Genomic DNA, 18,027 nt, shown 5'->3' on the forward strand with positions numbered 1-18,027 from the left:
AAGGCCCCAAATTAGTCATGTGGAGTACTTAACCAAAAATTACTGAACAGCTCTGTTCTTTGGCCCAACACTGGGCCTCCCTGTTGAAGAGCAGACCTGGGTTAGGAGGGACATGTCTGAGGAATGTCTGAGGTTTCTCTCCTAAGAGATGAAAAAACAGCGGATCAGCTCAGAGAAGGGATGAGAGAAATGAGTTCTTTCAATCTCACGTTCATTATTCAATCCACTCTCAGCGAGACATCTGATAGTACTTAATTGTAGATATCAAGACACTCCTTATTTATAAAAGCAGGTCATTCTATACCATTTTTAAAATGCATCACTGTCAAGTTTCATTATTTCTTTCATAATTCTCTTTGGTACAAGGTTCTACATACAATAGCTTTTTATAAATGTTGTCAGCAGCTTCTTATTCTATGACATTCATTCACTTATTTATTCATATAAGAAACAGTTATTAACTTTTGACTTTATGTCAGGCACTACGCAAGGGCTGGGACACAGCTGTAAAGATGCAGTCTCCATTCTCAAGGAACTGATTATTTAGCTGGGGAACAGAGCATGACAGATGACTAGAGTCAGCATAAGGGCAGTGATGGTGGGAGGCACAGAGTTCTGTGGGGCACAGGAAGAAGACAGGAGGTGTGGGAATGGGTTCCAGAGGGAATGTTGGATCTGGTTCTGAAGAGCAAAGGGGAGCTGGGAAGGTGGTTTAGGCAGAAGGAGGGGGTACATAGGCACAGTGGGCTGGGAGCACGCGGGGACTGGAGCACAGAGAGCACGCACGACCAGGTCACTGTGTACTCTGGACTGTATACTGCAGGCCAGCGACTCCCACATTCATTAGCAGTTTATGAAATAAACGACAACGAAATAGAATAGGGAATATGCATGATATGTAGTAAGGATGACTTCTGTTTCATGAAACTTAATGTTGCAGTCTAGATATATGTTTGAGTGTGTATGTGTGTACACACATGCATGTATGTATGTATGTACTAAGTACTATGTTTAATGGTAAAATACAAGGTGGGGCCAAAGGAGGTTTGTAGTTCATATGGAAAATAACACAATAATTGATAAGTAATAATACAAGAATAAACTGTGTTTTGCTTACTCACAACTGTAAACCTACGTTTGCCCCACCCTGTATGTTTGATGTATTCTGCTCTAGGCTGGAAGAACTACTGAAGGGTTTTTACCCAGAGAAGTGACATGATTAGATTTTCATTGTAACATAATTCTGGCCATGGTTACATAGAAGGGATTTGAGTGGTTGGAATGCACCATGGTGGCAATGCTGGAGCAGCTATCTTGTGCGATGAGGTAGGAGCCACATGTGAATGGGCAGATCAACAAGATAGAAGGAGCACGGGTCCCTGATGATGACGGCTGCTGAAGAAGCTGACATTGCCAGGGACGGACCATTAAGGGAGATTCCGGTGAGAGCTCAGAATGAGGATAGCCTCAGTCTGCTTGAGGGATCCTGATCAGAATATGGGTGGGAACAGGAATAGTGAAGGCCATTCTGATGAGGCCTTGGAAATGAGGAACATTTTACTGGACAATGGAGGAATGACCATCCTTTTTATAAAACGGTGAAGAACTGAATTGTGTTCATGTTCTAGCATTTTGTGGAAGTTAGGACTTGCAAGCACTGACATTGGATATTCAACGGAAGCAGTGGAAGCAGTGAAGTTCTTTTAGGAGCATCTGGTTCTTCCTGACTCCTTCCGGGGAAATGCAAGAAGGGAGAGGTAACTTAAAGACAGATTTTTATCGAAAAGGAAGCCGCATTGAAAGACGTGGAAAGCGCTCAGCCTAGCCATATTGAAAAGAATGAGGAACTCTGCTTGGGAGCTAACACTGAGGGTGTGGCCCAGTGACCATTGACAAAGAGGTCAGTACTGATCAGCCAGTTCAGCGGAAGCCAGCGCTATTCTCCGAGGCAACAGAAGAAAGACACCCCGCCCCCTGGCAAGGTGACTCAGAGGTCCCTCCCATCACAGACCCAGAGTGCAAGGGCAGGGAGAGAGGTTTCCAAGGAGAAGCTGCTGGCTTGCAGGACCTCAGTGCAAGCTGGGGCGGGCCGCTCCACACTGCAGGTGGCTTTCCTCTCTCCGGCACCACACTCCTCGGCAGCCCCAGGTGAGGTGCCGGCAGGTGCAAGTGCAGGTGCAGCGTGGGCTGCGGCGGCTGCCCCTCCATACGGCATAGGTCGCAAACCCACCTAGATTCCAAAGAACAGAACCAACGTCCCATGGAGCCATGGAGTGGTACCACTGAGAGGACGGGGCCATTTCGGAGACCGCCCCTCCCCCCAGCCAGGGCAATACCCAGCAGAGCCATCGGGGAGAGACCATCCAAAGCCACGGGAGCAGGGTCCTCAGGAGCGTGGGAACCCAACCCTTGTCTGGCAGAGCTGAGAGGGCAGGACCACCCAGTGTGTCTGGAAGGCGGGATCCCTAAGGTCTAATGGAATTTGCTCCACTGGGTTTGGGACTTGCTTGAGACCTGTACTACTTTCTTCTGCCCTATTCCATCCTTTTGGAATGTGAATGTCTGTCCTGTGCCTGTCCCACCAGTTTGTATTTCAGACGCACCTGGCACGGTCAGTGTCACAGGCTCACAGCAGGAGAAGAATTCGCCTCAGGAGGAATCTTACTTTGAATTGTACTCATAAGTGATTTAGATGATATTCGGATGAGATTTTGGACTTTAGACTTTTGAGTTGAGTTGTGAGGATATTAATTGGGGGAAGGGGTGACTAAGAGTGGAATGTTATACTGAATGTGTCCTCTCCCAAATTCACATGTTGAAGTCCTACGGCCCTCTTCCCGTGATGGTAGTTGGAAGCGGGGCTTTTGGAAGCTGATTTGGTCATGAGGTTGGAGCGCCCTCTCTCCTTCTGTCATATGAGGACACAGCAAAAAACAAAACAAAACTGCTGTCTATGAACTAAGAAATGGGTCCACATCAGACATTGAGTCTGCTAACACCTTGATCTTGAACTTCCCAGACTCTGGAAACATGAGAAAAAAATGTCCACTGCTTATAAGCCGCCCAGTGGTATCTGTGATAGCAGCCCGAGTGCCCTGAGGCGTGGAGGCTGGGAAGAAACATGGACGAGCGCTGGTTACAGCAATTAAAATGAATGAACTGCCCTGGCCAGTTTGGCTCAGCGGTTAGAGCGTCGGCCTGCGGTCCGGAGAGACCCGGGTTCGGCTCCCGCTAGGGGCACGTGCTTCGGTTGCAGTTTGTCCCCGGCCCTGGTTGGTCGTGCGGGTGGCAGCCACTCGATGTGTCCCTTTCACGTCGATGTTTCTCTCTCTCTCTCTCTTCCTCTCTCTCCCTCCCACTCTATCTGTACAAAAAATGGAAAAATATCCTCGGGTGAGGATAAAAAAATAAAATATAAAATGAATGAACTAACTCTAATTTCGAAAACATGGATGAATCTCAGAAACACAATGTTGAACAGAAACAGGCAGTTTTGAGAAAGTATAGCCATGGCTGGGTAGCTCAGTTGGTGAGAATGTTGACCCCAAGGTGCGGGTTTAATACTAGGTCAGGGCACATACAAGGATCAAGCAATTAATGCACAAAAAAGTGAAACAGCAAATCGATGTCTGTCTGTCTGTCTCTCTCTCTCTCTCTCTATCTCTCTAAAATCAATATAAATAAAAATAAAAAATAAAGTATAGTATAACATTTATATAAAACTTGAAAGCATGCAAAACAATATAATATATACTGCTTATAGTATAGAGATACATAATACTAGTAAAAAGCATACATGTAAAAAGTAACATCAGTAGAAATGCATGTATGCTGGCTAAGCAACCATACCAACTAACAAAAGGCCCTCCAGCCTGGGTAATGTACTGCTTGGTCTGGGCTCAGGTCAGGACTGTTTTTGCCCCACCCCTGGGGATTCAGGCCCCTTCCTCACAGCACTCCGCTGTTCTGCCCTGTATGGAACCACCCTCCCTGTGCGTTGCGCAAGGACAGCAGGTGTGGCCGTCCCTTTAAGCAGCAAAATCATGTTGCAGTTGCTGCCTGGGGGCCTCATCCTTTCCAGGGAGGTGGAGAAAATAACTAAATAACTAAAATAAAAAATAAAATAAAAATCAGGATGTGATGGGTACCAGGTTTGTTTGTTTGTTTTTCATTATGCAACTCTGTGATTTTCTTGTGTGTTTTGAAGGTTACACAAACTGAAATCCTTATCTGTCGTGAAGGCATACATCCTGGCCCAGAGCAAGAAAGAAGAAACATTACAAAACTTAGGTAATTCCCGTACTTACTTTATTTCATCATAACTTCACTTTTAGAGTGTGAGAACAGGTAATTTGTGAGTTTGGGAAAAGAAACAGAGACGAGGTTGAGAAAGGGCTTTTAGAAATCTTTATTACGAAAAAAAAAAAAGAAATCTTTATTACGGCTGTCAGCGAGGGTTTGGGAAACATGAAATTGGAGGTGAGATTTGAGAAAGGAGTCAGGCAGCCCCGCGAACACAAGGAGAAAATACCAAAGAGAATGGGATGATGAACTGTTTAGTAGTAGTCAACCATTTAGTAAAGATTCGTATAAGCCAACATTTATGATTTTGTGTAATTTATGCACATAACTCACAAAGAAGACCTAAAATGCAGCAGAAAAACAAGAGGGAAGAAAGGAAATGGAATTGACCACCCCCCACCCCCAAAGTCGTAACTCTCCTTGTCTAGAGCTGACGCTGACGTAGAAGAGTACACAGACAAACAGGAAAAGAATTCCAGGAATGGGAAGGGCCCTCTGGAGTGGCTGGTATCTTCTTAGACGGGGACATGGGGTCCCAGCTGGCCGGCTCCTTTTTGCATTCAGACTTGACGTGTTTTGTGGTTGGGGTTGCTTGGCACAGCACTGCCTTCTACGAATAGAAAACCGGATCACAAGCTGCTTTTCCTCTGTGATGTGCCATCTACATTGTAACATGCTTTAGTGGCTACATCAGAAGGTGACATGCTTTTCAATTCACTGGAAGAGACTCTGTGTGTCACAAATGGAGCAACTCCTGGCAACCGTTTCGGGAGTAATTCACATTGGTTATGTATTCCTCTACTAAGAGTAAGATCCTAAAACAGTTAGGAGAAAGCTAGGCTGCTAATGCACTAGCATCTTGCAGAGTATGCACCCGGGACTCAGGGAAAACGCTACGGCTCCTGCTCTCACTGACGACTCACTAATTGAGTTACACACCCATAATGCTCCAGTGTAACAAATCCACTTTACAACTTTGAGTCCTGGGTTTTCTGTTCATATTTCTAAATTAGCATCAAGAAGTACGAAACTGACTGGCCGGTGTGGCTCAGTGGATTCAGCATTGTCCCATGGACTGAGAGGTCCTGGTTTGATTCCAGGTCAGGACACATGCCCAGGGTTGTGGGCTCCATTCCCAGTGGGGGGCGTGCAGGAGGCAGCCGATCAATGTCTCTCTCTCACATTGATGTTTCTATCTCTCTCTTCCCTTCTTCTCTCTCTAAAAAAATCAATAAAAATATATTTTTTAAAAAAAGTACAAAATCATAAGCAAGGTGAATCCCCATAGCCTACTGCCAAGAGGTTTTGTGTTTATTTTAGCATACACAAGAAATGTTTTGAATTCCTAAAACATGGAGCAGTTCTTTTCATTAAGACTCTGTATGTGGTTGGGAGAGGCTGGCCTCATAGTTCTGGTCGGTAAGGAAAGTCTCCCTTCTAATGGGAGCACTGAGCTGTCCATGACTAAAACAGCAAAAGCCTCGTTTTTCCTGAAAAGGCAGTAAGTTCTTCATTTTTGTCTCTTTTTTTTATTATCTCCTCATATCACCTGTAGGAAAAGGCAGCATCAGAGAGACAAAATTTTCACCCTTGCAAATTCATCTTTTTAATCTTTTCCTTCCAGTCAACAAGTTTCACTTCATGTTATGAGGTCACTTGTACCAATTCCCGGTTTTTGTCATATTTATCTTTTTGCTTCCTTCCACTTGCCAATGAAGGGTAGACCGATGGCAAGTTAAGCAGCCGAGTTTCACCTGCCTGAAAGGTTAGCTTACAGATGCCGCCTGGGGTTCTGACCAAACGCTGGGAGAACACGGTAGGTTCATGGGCAGTGATCCGTACAGGCCAGGTTGGGGTCCACAGAGACAGTGGCTCCGTGGCATTAGGCCCCCGCTCTTCACAGACCTGAAGCACCAGCCCCTCTACCTGTGAGCCCTGGGCCCTGGGCACTTAGGGCACCTGCCTAATTATTTAAAACTCCTCCACTTCTCTCAGGTAGTGGTTCTTTTTGTGTTTTGTTTTGTTTTGTTAATCCTCACTAGAGGGTATTTTTCCATTGATTTTTAGAGAGAGTGGAAGGGAGGGAGGGAGGGAGAGAGAGAGAGAGAGAGAGAGAGAGAGATATCAATGTGATTGGTTGCCTCCTGCACATGCCCCAATCGGGGCCAGGAATCGAACCTGCAACCCAGGTGTGTGCCCTTCACCAGGAATTGAACCTGTGATGCTTTAGTGCTCAGGCTGAAACTCTAACTATTGAGCCACACCAGGCAGGACAGGTAGTGTTTCTTAAACCATTTTGATTGACATTCGTGGTGGGAAACATTTTATTTCACAGTCCTTATTTGTCAGTGTCCAGCAGTCAGGAAAAAAGAAACCAGGGTATTTCAACAGAGAGAATTTAGCATAGGGAACTGATGAAGCAGATGTTGGAGAACTGAAAAGTTTAAAAAGAAACACTGGAGGAACACAGTGTTAGGACTGCCTCTGGGGCCTGAGGTCAAAGAGAGGAGGCTGGCTGAGCAGAACTCGGCGCTTCCAGGAGAGGTGCCATGGAGCTGGCACCCAGACTTCTGGGGAGGGGCTCGGCCTGGCTGACACTGGTGGGCTGGTGGTCCTGGAAATGCAGTAAGAAGCGGAGGCAGGAATACTGCTACCAGGCTGTGCAGGAGAGACTGTCCCAGGATGTGACTGCTGCCAGACCCACACGCTAGATCCTGGCCAGAACAGAAGTTGCTCCCTGTCAACCCTCAGAGACTGTCCGATGGGTCCCTCCCCTGTGCCCCAGACATGCCGGTTCCTGGAACAGGCCATTGCCGGGCCCTGGACAAGCATGTTAGGTGTTTCCCCCTTTTCGAGGGTGGGGAGCACCAGTACCCCCATCCATCCTGCCCGGTTCTATGTAATTCTGCAGCGCCTGCCATGCAGCTTGGAAGATATACACTTGTCTCGCCCCCACACAAAGCCCGCCTCTGTCTTGATGGGGAAAATGCTATTAACACAGGCTCAAAGGCCATTGCTGAGGTGATGCTGACAGGCACAGTACACCAACAGGATCAAGTACACCATGTGATCAAGTCGCTTTCCCTCCTCCAGCCTTGTGCTCTTCCTGTAGGGCCTCTGGGAGCCAGAGGACAATGGAGAAATGTCATCAGTTCCAGCTTCACCAACACAAACCAATAGGTAGAGGGTAGGTCTGAGGTTGAAAAACAATAGACCAGTAACAGCTGTAGATGAAAAGAGGGGTTCTATGGAAGGTAATGTCACAGTGTGATCTGATCATAAATTCCTAACTGGGCAGGTCCTGGTAGTCATGCCTCAGGCATATCACTTTTTGGTAAAAAGTTTATCTTTGCCTTAAGCATGCCTTGTCCATTGTTTCTGTCTTTGAAATAAGTTTAACAACCCCCAAGAGAAGACATAATCTTGGTAACTATCCTGTAATTCAATCCCTGCCTTGCTTTCTCCCACCTCCACGTGCTCTTCTCTTCCCCCCTTAATTTCAAATGCATAAAAGCAGCTTCAAAACTGTTATTCTCTGGAGCATATGAGATCTTGCTCCCCAGCATATGTTGCCATTTTGGCTCAAATAAACTCACAAAAATTCTCTACAGGTTTGGATGTTTCACACATTGACACTGCCGTACAATAGCTGACCAGAACTATGAGCACACACTTTGCATTTAATTTTCTATTGCTTTGTGTTCTAAGTCACTTTACCCTACTGTGCCTTACCCTATCCCATTTTAAATATTAAATAGCTGGATGGGACCCATCAGATTGATTTCATGACCCACCAAATGCTGCTCTAGGACATTTTCAAGGATATTGGAATTCAGTGCCATTTACCTCCTGACCTCCTTCCATACCAGAAGTGACTTAAAGGAATTGCCTCCCAAGGTAGCCATCCACTGAATGCATATAGGGGCCCACACTCTTCCCTGGGCTTCAGAATATTTCTATAAGGGGCTGCAAATGTCCTGTATTATACCAGAAGGAGACAGCTCCCAGAGTGGAGGTTTTACTAAGGAGAAAAATTAAGGAATCACCAATCAAAAGTATTTATTGTGTCCTTTTTACATAATAGGCATTATAAAGGTGTTTTGGGGAATACACAGAAATGTACATCAGAGGAGCTTAAAATCTAGTGAGAAGACAAAAGCCAGTGAGTAAACAACACATGAACTGCCACTAAGCAGGATGGTTAGTTGTCAAGTGGGTAACAACAGCAGGGAGCATTGTGAGTACATAGCAGGGTGATATGGTTGTGAACAAGAACAATCTGCAAGTGTTCATGTAAAGGCCTATGTTAGTTCTTGCAGAATAGGTAGCATTTCGCATAGGCGGTCACATTCCGGGGGAAGAGAACACCAGGAGCCACGGAACAAGTAAGGAACACATGGCATGCTCGGCACGTTCCTGGAACTTGGGCATCAGCATTAGCAAGGAAAATCTGAGCACCAACCAGAGCTGATATATGGAATCTTGGATGTGGAGAGTGTATACAGACTGAACATAGGGAACTAGTCCCACATTTAAGGAGCAGGTCGAAGAGCTGGTGAATAACACAAGGAAGTACACTTTGACAAGGACCAAAGTCATGGACCTTGACTTTGGAGGGTGGTCAGCAAAGTAAAATGCTACAGAGACCCAGACAACTGAGCACTGAGGAAAAACCTCTAGCTTTGAACCAGATGTGCTAAGTCTCCTTAATAAGGTAGTGGCTCTTGACCATATTGTCTATCTGTGTGGATTAGTCTGTTACCACTTTCAGCTCCATCTTTTGGATTTGCACACTGTGTTTGACTGTCGTATGAACTGGTCCAAGGCATCCAGTGCAAACAATAAAGTGCATTCTTAGTCCTCATTCCTTCCCATCTGTCCAGAGCCATGGGAGGTTTTGAAGGTCTTCCTGTGACTTCCCTCCTTCCGCTCACTGCAAAGCAGCTGTTTCCTTTCACTGCTGTCATCCATTCTCCTTAAGCAGCTTATCCTGCTGAACTGATTCTTTGGGATTCCGATTGCAAAATGCAAGGAGGGTGATGTGTTGGGACCTTTCATTTTGAAACTGCACTGTAACCATGGCCAACTGCCTTGCAAATGCAAATAACTGGTCACAGGGAAACCAGATGAGGGACGGGTGGATCAGATGAACCTATCATCCCTACCACAAAACATGTGTTCAACTGATGGCAGATCAGTATCATCTTCTCCAAGAGTAAAGGAGAATCTATTTAAATTCTTATTATATATGCAGAGCTGTGACCAAATTGCCAGAGGTGACAGGTCTGGGTGTTGCTTCTGTGAGGATGTTATTATTGCTTAATACTCAGATTTTGCTCTGGATTTTATTACTTGCATGCTGTCATTTCTTCTGCACAGTATAAGCTATGATCATGTAGACTTTGGTTTCTTTTCTTTCTCTTAGACATCAGATTCCAGCTACTGTCAACTGCTTCCTCATTTATACTGAATATTTTCTAAATTGAACCCATTATGTAGGTAGTTGCTCAATATTTATTAACTACACTGTGGGCTGAATCAGATCAAATATGCAGATATATAATGGCCTGAAGAATAATATTTTAATTGCTGGCACTAGAGTTCCTGGTGGGGCCGGTATTTTCTTTGTGTAGGAAAATACTTTGATAAACAGTTTAGGAATGGGAGGGGGCCCTGAAGGTAGGATTAGGAGACAGAGGTGACTAAAAATACTGTGTAAAGAGGGAGGAGGATGGAGCAGTGAGACCAGAGAGATGGTGGAGAGTGGGAACTTCCTGGGGTCAGTGGATACCAATGTCATTGGGATACAGGAGAACTTTAAGAGCAGGGAATTATAATTTTAGGTTATTTTCATCCTTCATTTAAAACTCCTCAGTTGCCCCAAACCTTCAAAAGAGTCTGCTATACAAACAACCAAAGAAAAGGGTTTGATTTTCGAATTGGGTGTCAGCAGGAGAGAAGAGTTGCAGGAAGTGAGAGGGGAGGGAGTCCGTGTTCAGAGAAAGCAAAACTTGGAGCCAGAGTGACCCTGAGATGTGTGATCTTGGAGAGATCCTGGCCTCTCCACAGGAGGTGGAAAAGGGGATTGAATCAGTCTCAACAAAATCAGTGACCCCAACTGGAATGGGATGACATACACAGTAGCTTGCTATTTTCAATCATACTTCTCAAGAGACATTTATTGTTAGAAAACAACAGGGTCAGGAACCATCCCTCGTTTTCCCCCATTTATTTAATCTTAGGCCTCATTTCCTCATGAGCAAAATCAGGAAATTAGACTTAAACTATCTCTATGGTTTCTATGAGAGTCTATAGCTCTAATAATAATCTTGCAGATACCATACAAAGAACAGATCGATGGTTGTTAGAGGTGGGGGTGAAGGGTGGCTGAAATGGGTGAAGGGGGTCAAAAGTACAAACTTCCAGTCATAAAGTAAATAAGTCTGGGGGATGTAATGTACAGCATGGTGACCACAGTTAATAATATATTGTATTTTTGAAAGTTTCCGAGAGTAGATCTTTAAAAAAATCAACTAATATTTTTGTCTTTTTATGTAAATTTACCTACAGTGAAATGTACAAACCTTAGGTATACCATTCATGAGTTTTGACAAATGCATACATCTCTGTAACCCAAACCCTGAGTTAGAGAGCTTTTCTAAAACTACAGAAAATTTCCTAAGTCAAACCCACCCTCGCCTCCAGGTTACCCCTCTTCTGACTCTTACCACAATGAATTAAATAACTCATAATTAAAGGTTATTAAGTGCCAGGCTTCGTTTCATAATGCTTCATCAGCATCCATGCTTTTATTTCTCCAAACACCGAGAGATGGACATTATGTGGATATATTAAGGAGTAAAAGTTGAGCATCAGCCCTGGTTGCTTATCAGCTACCCAGTGTAGCATCAGGACCTGAACAAGGAAGGAAGTGGTAGAAGCCTGGGCTCCTAATCTCAGTTTGTACCACACTGCATTGTGAGGGCTCAGAACAAGTCACCCCAAAATGTGCCTTGGGAAGATTGTTTTGAGCTAAAAAAAAACTTTAGCCACTGGCTCAAGAGAAACACAGCATCTCTGAGATGGTATGGGGAGTCCATAAACATAATATTACAGATCAAAATGCAAGGGAAACACACGCTACTCGAACCTCCTGAATCATCCTAAAAGCCACATGCATTACATTTTACTAAAACCATTCCCTTCCCTCCCACTGCTCGGAGAAAACGGCAGGAAGGAGGCTGAGAAAGATTGCGAACGTGCTTCCACTGGCGAGAGCCCAAAGCGAGGTGGCTCGGGCTGCAGAGGGGCCTGGGCAGAGCCGCCGGGCTCCCAGTGGGCAGCGGAAGGAGCCAGCCCGCGGGGGCTCCCTCCTCTGGTGACATGGACTTCCTCTCTGCATCCAGCCGCATCCACGAGCTCAGCCTGGGGAATGGCACGCGTCCTGCCACGGAGATGGCCGCTGGCAGGCCCGTCAAGCAGCCTCAGAGCGCAATTGGTCACGCGTCCTCCTCAATGTCACCGTCTTCCTCTCTCATACACTCACCCTGCGCCTCCTCCCTCCCCGCAACCCCCGCGAGAGGGCTGGGTTCCCAGGCTCCTCCCTCGAGCTGACTCAGAACCCCCTTCACCTACACTACCCGCAGCCACCGCTGTCATGGCAACCGCACGCCGCGCCACCGCCTCTTCACGCACGTCGTGAACTAACGGGCTCGGCGGCCAGGGCTCCACCCCCACCCCACCTGGACCGCACCACCAACAGTCGGCCGACCCGAGGCACCTGGGTAATGAGTCCCAGAGAGACTGGAGCGAGCGGGAGAACAGGCAGTGGGGTGCCCAAGGTGGCAGCCACACTCGCTCCCCCTCGCTGGCGCCGGCCGTCGCGCAGGGAGTGGGAGAGCCGCGGGTCATTGTGGGGATTGTAGTTCCGCGGCTCCTCGGGCCCGTGGCCTTGTCTGCGCGGCCTGGACGGGTGAACTACAAAGCCCAGCGGCCCCGACGGCCCGGAGAGCCCGATAAACTTTGAGCGGACCGTGAGAGAGAATAATCTCTCTTTGTGGTGAGGGGTTCTTGGGTGGTCGCAGAACGTGGCTCTGTGCGCTAGAAAAGGGAAGTGGAGGTGAGACTCGACTTCCCGCCGGGCTGTGGGGCCCGCCCCGGGGGCCGGGCTCTGCCCTCCCCGGCGGGGCCAGCGCCTCGCGTAGGCTCGGGGAGGAGCCGCCACCCCGCTGCGGGCCGCCGGGCCTGCGGAGCCTCTGACCCGCCCAGGTTGCTGCCTCTCGGTGCAGAACCGTATGTATGGCACACGTTTGATGTGAGACCCGAGGAGCTCTGTTTGATCAGGCTCGCCTTTCCCTGATACGTTTATTTCTAGATATGTAATCATGTGTATTCTGCAGTAGCCCAGAGGTGTTTGCATATTAAACCCATTGATGAAAACGGACATTGATGTTAAAGGTTAAGTGTAGAAGTGGATAAAAGATAACCGTGCTATTATATAGTAGTATCTGGAGTTTTTACCGTTTTTGCATTTATTTACTGACGGTCAGGATTGCAAAATGAGTTATCCCCCTCCCCCAGCTTTAACAGTGCCTACACGTATTTTGATTCTATTGTGAAGATGAGTTCAACTCTAAAATTGCAGTAGTAGTTTTTAAAGCACAGACTTTATGCTTTTTTTTTTTTTTTTTTTAGCAGTGAGTAGTAGGATCTTCTTTGATGAGTCAATTTTTTTTAAAGAATTTCCCAGGAACGTGTTTTCAGGATGAAAAATGCCATTTTTTATTATTATTGGTAGTAGTAATGTTTTGGCGTACACCTTAGTCTCTGGTGGTAAGGAAGCTGACAGATTTAGGCAATATACCTTGACGACCCTTGAAAAAAAATTTAATCGATAACTATCCTAGAAACTTGATATTTTACATAGTATGTTTGAAAAGTGTTGGTAGTATTGTGTGTTTATGTGTGTGTGTGTGTTTGCACAGTAAAACAACATAAGGCCAGTATAAAAATTTTTTCTCTCAATTAAATGAAACAGGCCTCTGTAATTTTTATTTAAAGTAGTTATTTTGTACAAGGGGATGGAAAGTAGGTTTACTGAGTCCATTAGAAAAAAAAATTGAGCCCTGGCCGGTTTGGCTCAGCGGTTAGAACGTCGGCCTGCGGTACGGAGAAAAAAAAATTGAAGCCTTCTATTTTATAGTATAGGGATTTGAAGTATTTTATTTATTCATTCAGGATTTATGAAGAACCTGTTATGTGCCAAGCATTATGCCAGGTGGGAATATAGCAAATATAGAAGACAGTGTGTGCCCTGCATGGAGAAGAGGCATGTCATCACCATGGTGGGATGGAGATGGGTACAAGTTGCTGTAGGAGCCCAGAGTGGGAATAAATAGTCATATAACACTAACATTTATTGAATACTTACTTTGTGGGAGGCACTGTGCAGCATATTTTGCATGTGGCCCCTTAATGAGTCCTCACAATTTTGTGAAATAGCTACTGTCATTTAGAAACGAGGAAACAGACTTGGAGACCTTGCCCAAAGTCATAGCTGATAACGTGTAAACCTGGGATTTTAACCCATGTGGGTCTAACTCATCTAAGTCAGGATGTCAACCATTAGTGCCATTCACTGTACACATTGGTAGAAAGGTCATGACTGTCTGAGGAGATCAGGGCAAGTCTCCAGTATGATGTGATCTTTGCCTTGTACTAGGAAAGTTGAGTAAACTTTCACTGGAGAGAGGATTAGGCAAGTCATTCTAGGCAAGTGGGACAACTTGCTTTTTGGATAGATTTGAGTGCTTTGTATTTGGGGAACTCTAGGCCATTCTGATGACTGAATCCCAGAATACAGGCAGTGTAGTGGGTGAGGCCAGACCTTAGAGTGCTTGTACCATGATAATAAGTTTAGACTTTTTCTTCAACTTGGGATGACCATGGAGGAATTTCAAGTGAAGTAGTGTTATTGGGTTTGTATTTTATTTTTTTAATATATATTTTTTTCTTCATTGATTTTAGAGAGAAAGGAAGGGAGAGGGAGACAGAGAAACATCTATGATGAGAAAGAACATCAATTGGCCACCTCCTTCATGCCCCCCACTGGGGATTTGACGCACCACCTGGGCATGTGCCCTGACTGGGAATTGAACCAGTGACCTCTTGGTACATGGGTCGACACTCAACCACTGAGCCACACCGGCTGGGCTGGGTTTGTATTTTAGAAAGAAAAATCTAGCTCCAATGTGGAGAATGGACCTTGGAGAGGACAGATTAGAGTGGTGAACAACAACAAACTTCAGTAGAGAAATGAAGAGTCTGAACTGAGCAGTTAGAGTATAGAAAGAGATGGATTGTAGAAATATTTAAGAGGTAAACTGATATGACTTAAGAGTTTGGATGTTGGAGGCAAGAAAGATTTGGAACCCTAAGACAACTGATTCTAGTTTTCAGGCTAGAATGACTGATAGGATCATGAAACCATTGACGTGAGGAGGAGCAGATTTTTGTGGAGGTGAAAGATAAGATAAATCAGTTCAGTTTTGAGTATTTGTTCAAGGTTCCTGTAGGGTCTTTAGGTATGGATGCATTTGGATCTGGAGTTCAGGAGGGAGCTCAGGGCTGGAGGTTGAGGTTTGCATGCATCAGTAGTGAAGTCATAGAAGAGAATGGGCCAGCTCCCAGAGGGGGAATGTATAGAAATGAAAAAGGAGAAGTTTGAATATGGAACTCTTGCAAAGCAGCAGTGTTTACAGGTGTGTGTGTGGGCATTTTTGAGAGGAAGTGGGAGAAAAGCTGACACAGGATACTGAGGTTAGGAGGCAGAGAGGAAGAACCCCAGAGAGCATGCATAACAAATGACAAAGGAGAAGGAAAGGAAGCATGGAGTAGGCCAGAGTATCAGGTGCCTCCCAGAGGGCAAGTAAGGTTAAAGACTGGAGTGTCCAATGGATCTGCTGGCTCCAAATCATTTCCGAACTTCCCGAAAATGAAGAAGAGGAATCTGAGCATAGGCTACTTGAAAAAAAAAAAAGCTTAAAATTTTCCATAATAATACATATCAAAAGGAAGAGGAAATAAATGCGTTCCTATGTAGCCATCACTTAACTTGAAGAGTGACCACGTAACCAGTTTTGTTTCATCTCTAACCTCTGCCTGCCAACTGGATTATTTTAAAGCCAAACTCAGATATAATATCTTTTTATCTGTAATTATTTAAATATGTATCTTTAAAAGTTAAGGATTATTTTAAAATATATAATTATAAAACCCTACTTTAAAAAAATTGACACAGTACGTCCTTAATATAAAATTTTCACACTATTTTTAAATTTGATTTTGAGAGTACATTTATTTTATAGCTTTTTAAAGAAAAATATGTATTTATTGATTTTTTTTTTTTATTTAGAGAGGAAAGGAGAGAGATAGGAAACATCAGTGTGGGAGAGAAACATGGATTGGCTGCCTCCTGCGTGCCCCATACTGGGGATTGAGCCCCTAACCTAGGCATGTGCCCTGACCGGGAATCGAACTGGGACCTGTCAGTCAGTCCATGGAATGATTTGAAATCCACTGAGCCACACCAGCTGGGAGAGAGTACGTTTATTAAAGCTGGGAACAATGAAACAAGAAAGGGCTTAGGATAGAAGAAGCAACAGGCTCGAGTCAAGGCGAGGCTGCTTTGGCTCTATAGAATTGTTATAGGAGAAAAATGAGCCAAGGTGAGGCTGCTGTTAGCTCACTGAGAAGTCAGAGAAAAGGGGGCCTTGGAGACTGGTTCAGAGGGCTAGCCTGGGATGAGCTGCCATTGCCCACTGCTCCCCTGGTTGCAAGCCTTGTGGGGACACTTAGAGGTTAGGAGATGCTGGCCTGAGAGGGAAGAAAGGTGTGGACATGCTCCTGGAAAGGAGAGCTCCACCCAAACTTTTTTCTTTTAATGAAGAATGACTAGGAAAGAAAGAGATGAGACAGTAACTAAAAAAAGGTTTGTAGGGTTTTTTATTTGTTTAAGAGTGATAACAAGCTATTAGGGGAAAAGCCAATAAAAAGGAAATGTTTGAAGATGTAGGGGATAAAGAGAGAGGAGAGAGCTGGTCGAGGTCCCCCCAAATGTTGGAAAGGATGGGATGAGCAGGGTGAAAGAATTAATTTGTTCCATTTTATAAGTACCAACTAAGTGCTAGCTGTGTTCCTAGGCGGAGAGATGCACTGGAAAAGGGAAAAGAGGTGAGAATAGACAGGGATATTTATAGGTTGGGTGGTGAAAGGTGAGTAAGTTCAAAAGTTATGGATTTTAAGAGGTGGATGGGAATAAAGGTCAACTGATGAAGGAAGAGATGGGGTTGGGAAAGGAGAGTGGTGAGGATTTGGCATAGCAATGGTGGAAAGGGAATTGAGCTAAGACAAGTAAGAATTGTTTCACTGAGCTGAGATTAGAATTCAGTAATTTTCAATGAAAGGAGGTTGTGTGATTGTTTTCTTTAAATTTGATTGATTGATTTACTAAGGGAGAACCTAACATTGAGGAAACCAGTAGTCTGTTGTGCTACTGAAGAGAAGAGAATCCAAGTCAAGAACTTCCTTAACAATTTTGGATTTAGTCATTTAACTGATCATTATTGTCTATTTCATGTGCATAACATAGTAAAACTAGACAGGCTCTTGCAGGTCATTTGGACTAATACTTGGTACTTTATTTTCTCAACTTGTGTAATTGTATTCTTTTGTAGAGAACATTCTCCAGGGATCAGTTACTAAGCGGTGTAGTGGAAAGAGTCAGATAGATCTGTTGTCCAGTTCTGGAACTACAGCTTATTTTCTGTGATTATAGGCAAGTTTCCAAACCTGTACCCATACTCAAAAAGATGTAGATACTGTCTCTTTTATAAGATTGTTGGGAAAATAAGACAGTTTTGTGGAGGCAAGCCTCAGTGCTCAAGAACTGAAGACCTTTCTCCTCCCCACCTCCTCCTCACCAACAACGTGCCAGGATTGTTACTTCTGTTGGACAGAAGGTCATGTTCTGGGACTTTACCTGACCACATGAAGCAAGTAGATCAGGTAGTAGTTACATTACAAAATGATCTATAAAAGGATTAATCAATTATACTTTTTAACGAGTCTTCCTTAAACACTAGAACATGTTATTTTATAGTCCATTAATAGTAGTGACTTGGTTTTATCTTCAAAGAAACAGAGTTCCAGGATGTGATTTGAGATTCCAGTAGCTCTAAAATTCTTTGATTCTCTGACTACATCTCATTTCTGGACTGATTTATATTATGATTTCACTAATATTTGAGCATCTATTTGTAAGTGAAAATACACCTATATTTTAATGTACTCAGCATTATGTTAAATGCTTTCTCTACTAGATAACGTATGGTAGCACTAGTGAAAGAATGCCTTAGAGTACCTGGTAAAAATCAGGTACATACAAGCATTTGTTAGATAAAGTTAAGGCATATATTTGTGAGAGTACTTTAAAAAATGGAGTGGTTTTCTAAGGTGAGTTCTTTCATCTCCCCTAGCTGTCTTTTGGTGGGGATAGTTTGTGCTCCTATTTGAAGGTATGGAGGTGGAATAAAGGACCTTTTAAATCCCTTTCTAACTCTGTAATTCTAAATTAGTAATTGCTGATCAAAAGCTCCTGCTAAGCCTCTCTTTTTAGTGAGTCCTAGTTAGAAATTTTAATTCTTTTAAACATTTTTTTGTTAGGAA

At 44.4% G+C, this 18,027-nt stretch overlaps 1 protein-coding gene across 5 annotated transcripts in view; it reads left to right on the forward strand.

Moving 5' to 3' along the window:
• The first annotated feature begins 4,211 nt into the window (after positions 1–4,211).
• The window catches only part of KATNAL1 (katanin catalytic subunit A1 like 1), a 103,855-nt gene continuing 90,039 nt past the window's right edge, over positions 4,212–18,027 (forward strand). For 3 of the 5 annotated variants that reach the window (XM_036252437.1, XM_036252439.1, XM_036252436.1), the window contains exon 1: positions 4,212–4,290. The gene's annotated coding sequence lies outside the window, so the exon portion shown is untranslated. Of the gene's footprint in view, positions 4,291–12,344; positions 12,422–12,595; positions 12,617–18,027 lie in introns of those variants that run through there. The other 2 variants (XM_036252435.1, XM_036252438.1) reach the window with 2 other exon arrangements.

This window comes from Molossus molossus, unplaced genomic scaffold, assembly GCF_014108415.1.
Source record: "Molossus molossus isolate mMolMol1 unplaced genomic scaffold, mMolMol1.p scaffold_m16_p_10, whole genome shotgun sequence".
Taxonomy (NCBI): domain Eukaryota; kingdom Metazoa; phylum Chordata; class Mammalia; order Chiroptera; family Molossidae; genus Molossus; species Molossus molossus.